Genomic DNA, 6392 nt, shown 5'->3' with positions numbered 1-6392 from the left:
CTGGGCATTGCCCTGGGACCCATCCAGGGTCTGGGCAACATTCAAACTGCTGATTTCCCATAGTGGCATCATGGGTCTTAAATCTAACTGTCACGCTGCTGTGCCTTGATCTGTTGGAGTCATCCCAACTTGAGTCAGTCTTGTTGCTATTCTCATCTCTTTAGAGTTCTCTGATCTCCAGTCCACCTATCTGTTGTGGGACCAGAGGAGCCATGACAAGTCCTGGGTGCAGCTCTGTAACTCTCACCATGGAAAATCCATCTCAAAGCCAGGTTTTCTGGGGGAGAGAGAAAGAGAAGGAAAGAGAGAGACTGGTTAGGGTGTGGGATGAGTCAGCTCCTCATCTGTTGTGTTGAAAGGCAAACTGTCTTTAATTTTAACAGTGCTCCACTTCCATCTAAACTGGCATATGAAGCCTATTTGGGAACAGAAAAAGAAGTTTTATATGGCACATTTCAAACATCTTGCCTCAGGCAAGAACCTCACTGTTTCAGAGACGAAAATCTCTTTCCTGGCCTCCACACCTGAGTCTTTTATTTCTACTTAGAAGAAATTGGAACAATAGAAGCTTGTCTGTTCTGATGATGAGCACAAGGCAAGAATTAAGGCTTAAAAAACCCTGTGATGGGGCATAATTATGCACGAGCTAGTTCAGATGACCATGATGTTTAAAGTCACCACAGACACAGTGTTTGCTGAATATAATTTCACATGTACATTCAGGTCTAAGTCAGGAAACCCCAGCTTATACTGAATAAGAATGAGAATGGATTTTGTCAACATTACAATCATAATTTAACTGGGAATCAACCTGAAGATGAATTTTGGTTATTGTCTCATTTGTCTTCTTGAATATCGGTGCCTGATCCCACTAATTTCTTTTAGGCTATTCTTCCTGAAAGGAAATGCTCGCTAATATATCCATTCTGCTTAATAAAATAAACAAACTAAAAAAGTGGGTCAGAATTTGGAAGAAAGCCAACTCAATGACAAAAGAAGCAGCTAAATCTTTGGTTTTGTGATGAAAAACAAAGAATAACTTTAAAGAAAATAAGAGCCATACAATATAAGATCGACTTTACCATGAGCAGAATGTTTTTGGTGAAGGTAAAGCTATAAATACAGGGGGAAGACACAGTTACACAGAATTCTTTTTCAAACTTTTCTAAACGCGGATTTTAGAAGATTTATTTGAAATCTACATCAAAACCAGGTACTTTCAGAATTCTTTTTTTTTTTTTTTCAACGTTTTTTATTTATTTTTGGGACAGAGAGACAGAGCATGAACGGGGGAGGGCAGAGAGAGAGGGAGACACAGAATCGGAAACAGGCTCCAGGCTCTGAGCCATCAGCCCAGAGCCTGACACGGGGCTCGAACTCACGGAGCGCGAGATCGTGACCTGGCTGAAGTCGGACGCTTAACCGACTGCGCCATCCAGGCGCCCCCAGAATTCTTAATAAATGAGTGTTGTCCCTTTCCCTTCTTACCCTACAATAGCAGCAACTGGAGAGCGGCAACAGCTAGACATTAGTCATCATGACATTCTCTCTGTGCATGGATCCCTGCAATGTAGATGGCAGATACGTCACTTTATTCAGAGAATGGAATCAATTTGGACCAATGATACCACAGTATACACTGGTTTTTCAAAGTGACCCACTATCTATGAAAATCACTAGGATCTGGTAGTATAGAAATAACACAGCCACAGGGAGAACCCCCAAATCTAATGTTTCCTGAGATAATGTCCCTTAATTCAGTGAAGGTTTAAAATGACAAATGGAATTGGCCATCTTCTAAAGCACACTTAATTACTTTGTTTAATCAATCTGAGGCTTTTGAGAGTTTATTGATTTTTCATATACTGCTAGTGCATGGTGCTAACTCAAAAATTACATGTCCAGTAAACCCTTGGATTGCAAGTAACTTGTTTTGTGAGTGTTCAGCAAGATGAGCAAATATTTCTAATAAATTTTAACTTGATAAATGAGCAGTGTCTTGCAATATGAGTAGTACATGACACTAAATGTCACAGGATCACAACTGAGCCAAAGGTTCTTGAAATTCACTCTGATATACAAGTGCTTTGGATTACAAGCATGTTTCTGGAATGAATTATGCTCACAAACCAAGGTTTTACTGCATTACATACTAACAACAACAACAACAACAAAAATCCCAGTTTTCAGAAGGAATGGTCCTTAGTTATATTTTACAGAGAGATCACTAGATTAAAATGCCAGGCTTCACAGAATGGATATAAGGATGAGTTGTTGCCTTTGGGAAAATGTGTCTGAGTCCTGTGAAAGTTTCACATATTGAAATCCCAGATATCTCTATATTCTGTTCTTACAACCATTCACCATTCACCTCTGCCAAGTTCCAGCTCTTGTATCTAAGAGACAATATTAGGATTGAGATAGACATCATGACATTCTCTCTGTGCTTGGATACCTGCAATGTCTGAGATACCCAGACAGACTTTCTGTTGAATGGGTTGTTCATTTGGAAGGATAGAAAGAGGGATGAGCTACATGGCAAATGAGCCCAGGGGACATACATTAACCGAACTCTTTATGCTCACAATCAAGAAGGAAAATCTGGTACCTCTTTGTTAAACTCCAGCCATGAATGACTATTATAGAGCAGTAAAGTGACCAGCAAGTGGAAAAATCTATTGTAACCAGCTGATCAAATTAGCTGAACGTGATATTATACAAGTAGGAAACAGCACTGTATTTTCCTCACACCTAATTTTCCCGTCTGTTCTGTAGGTATCCTTCTTTCCTTCCCTGAAACAGTATCTTTGGAAGATCCCTCTCCAGTTCAGGGTACTTTCAGCCCGGTGCCAAAGTTCAGCCTGAAGAGTGCCTAACAAAGTTATAGCAGTTACTTATAGCTAGTGTGCATCCTGATTGGTCAATGCCCATGCTCTCTTAGCTGGTGAACTTACTAAGGTCACCACCTTCTGATATTAATGAACAGTCATGGTTTTAGCAATTAAAAATTTAGACTTTATCTAATGTTAAAGCTTTTATTTCATACCAATTCAAAGCTTTTCCCTCTCCACATCACTCACATCAAACCCAGTTTCAGAAACCTGCAATGCAAGTAAGTAGACAAATGGACTCTTTACTATTTCTTCACCTTGTCTCCTACTCCCAGCTAGGTTCTACTTCTGACTCCTCCAAGATAAAGAAGAGAGAGAAAAACATGAGGTGAGATAAAGAGAAAAAAATATCTTACTTGGCCATTGCTGTTGCAATCTGGCAATGAGGCTCTCTGTGAGTCAGGAGCCCAATTATGGGTTATTTCTTTCATAGGGTACTGTCTTGGGTACTCTGGGTGGGCCCATCAACTTCCTCCTACATTGCTTCTAGTAGGAGGGGTTGGACACATAAAAACTATACTTTCCAGACTCCTTTGCAGGTAGGTTCCTTGATTTCTATCCATTGGATTTACTTACCAAATTTGGAAGTCAGGAATGATGTGGGGATCATCTTAGGCTTTGGACTCTGGTTTCTAATAAGTCAATATGGTGGAAACATGAAGCTTTCCTGCAGCAGTGCTCCCATGTCCATCTCCATATTCTTGCATGTAGAAAAGTAGTAGATAAGGATTTTTTTTTTTAATTTTTTTTTCAACGTTTATTTATTTTTGGGACAGAGAGAGACAGAGCATGAACGGGGGAGGGGCAGAGAGAGAGGGAGACACAGAATCGGAAATAGGCTCCAGGCTCTGAGCTATCAGCCCAGAGCCTGACGCGGGGCTCGAACTCCCGGACCGCGAGATCGTGACCTGGCTGAAGTCGGACGCTTAACCGACTGCGCCACCCAGGCGCCCCAAGGATTTTACTTCTAGCTTGAGTGGTGACCTCAGAAGTGCTAGCTCCCCCAGTTAGTCAGTTCTGTATCATTCTACAAATTATTCTGAGAGGCTTGCTCCTTCAGTTCTTCCTAATATTTTGTGAGCACTTGTGCTGACTAATGCAGGTGCTTTTGTGGGTTCTTGATGAGACCACTCCTCTCTTCCCCAGAGGAGATCCAACACTACCATTCCTAGAGCAGGGGATGGCCCTCTGGCTGATTGCTTGCCATGCCAGCCCAGCTTTTCCAACTGACAGGGCACCCACACAATCTTTTTCTATTTTTTAAACTCTACCAGGTAAGAATGGATACTTATCTCCATATTCCGGGAAATGCAGGCCAAGTTTTCCCAAGAACTGTGTAACCAACCAGGCTCTCTCCTGAATCTCTCTGACCTAGGAGGTGTGTGAATTGGTAAAATGTCAGTATCCCTTCCTGACAAGACCCGCACTCTCTACAAGTGGATCTTTGTTCATCGTGAATTTAGGGACACACCATACTCTCCTCCAAAAATGACCTTCAAGGAAACCCTTTTCTGATCAGGCTGAGGTAAGAGCCACTTCTTTGGCAAGTTCTGTTGAGGTGAAAGGCACCTGGGTGGCTCGGTCGGTTAGGCATCCAACTTCAGCTCAGGTCATGATCTTGTGGTCTGGGAGTTTAAACCCTGCATCGGGCTCTGTGCTGATGGCTCAGAGCCTAGAGCCTGCTTCAGATTCTGTGTCTCCCTCTCTCTGCCCCTCCCCTTCTCATACTGTCTCTCTCTCTCTTTCAAAATAATAAATAAACATTAAAAAAAAAAAAGAAGGTGGGCATAGTTGTCACCTAGGACTATCAGCTTTGGGACCTCTGCTGAAAGGGAGATAACAGGAGAGTTCTCATTTAGCATCCAGTTACACTAATCTGTCTGATTTTCCAGATTGGAGGCCAGTACCCTGCTGTGAGGGTTGTTTGGGGACTGGGAGGCTGGTGGCCAGTTGAACAGTTAATAGGATGAGAATGGTCTGTAGCAGCATTGAAGAAGAGTCATCAACTTGGGCCTACCTTTTAACCGAAATGCTTACTGTTAAAGTAGTGTTTCTTCCCCATGCCCATTCCCATTCCAAGCTTTGCATTTCAAAAGTTATTTGCTGTATTTTTTTTATGTTTATATTTTTTTCTGAAAAAGCTAATGGTAAAATCTGAGACTGAACCCAAGGGACAAGAGATCTTTAAGATTTACTAATCATTCAAAAAGTAATGTGGCTGGGGTGCTTCGGTGGCTCAGTCAGTTAAACAGCTGACTCTTGATTTTGGCTCAGGTCATGATCTCGTGGTTCAGGAGTTTGAGCCCCATGTTAGGCTCTGTGCTGGTAGAGCAGAGCCTGCTCAGGATTCTCTCCCTCCCTCTCTTCTGCTCCTCCCTTGCTCTTATGCTCGCTCTCTCTCTCTCTCTCTCTCAAGAAATAAATAAAACTTTTTAAAAAGTAATGTGGCCGTATTTTTAAAACATCTCAAGGCAAAACAAAAAACAGAACCAAGGAATATTTGGCTTTTAAAAAAGAATAGAATAACAATGAGTCCATGTGTGCCTGAATTTTCTGAAGTAGAGAATGAGTGATTGGATTAGCCAACCAAATTCTCTTCCAGTTCTAATGCCACGTGGCTTTTTATGAGTCAACAGAACCAAAATGGCCAAGCATTAGCTACTGTAAGGAAGCATGGCTCAAAGAGCTCAGATTGGCTAAAAGCAAAACAAAATACCCAAATGAATTGAACACTTATGTCTGCACAAAAATCTGCATACAAATGCTTATAACAACTTTATTCATAATTGACAAAATTTGGAAGCAACCAACTTTGTTCTTTGGGAGGTGAATGGATAGAATGGACTGTTATTCAGCACTAAAAAGAAGTGAGCTGTGAAGCCATGAAAGGACATGGGGAAACTAAAATGCATATTACTTAAGTGAAAGAAAATAGTCTGAAAAGGCTGCATACTATATCATTCCAGATATGTGATGTCCTAGAAAAGGCAAACTTTAAAGACAGTAAAAAGATCAGTGGTTGCCAAGGGTTAGGGATTAGGAGTGAGAGGGGAGGGATGAATAGGCAGAGCATAAAAAAATTTTTAGAGCAGTGAAAATATTCTGTGTGATATTACAATGGTGGATACATGCCATTAAACATTTGTCAAACTCATTGTTTCACCAAAAGTGAACTGTAATGTAAACTATGGACTTTGGGCAGTAATGATGTGTCAGTGTAGTTTTATCAGTTGTAACAAATGTACTACTGTGGTACAGGATGTTGCTAGTTGCAGAGGTTGTACATGTGTGGGAGGTTGTACAGGGAATATGAGAACTCTCTGTATTTTCTACTCAAATTTGCTGTGAACCACAAACCCCTCTAAAAAAATAAAGCTTATTAATTAAAGAAATAAGCAAATAAAACATAGTTAAAGCAGCATTAGCTCACGTTTCTTGAGAAATATTAGGTAAAGTAATTTGTTGCAGTCCCTGTTAAAGTTAAGGCTATTCAATCATCAC

Source organism: Lynx canadensis, chromosome B2 (genome assembly GCF_007474595.2).
Source record: "Lynx canadensis isolate LIC74 chromosome B2, mLynCan4.pri.v2, whole genome shotgun sequence".
Lineage (NCBI taxonomy): Eukaryota > Metazoa > Chordata > Mammalia > Carnivora > Felidae > Lynx > Lynx canadensis.
Note: the sequence above shows the minus strand (reverse complement) of the source record.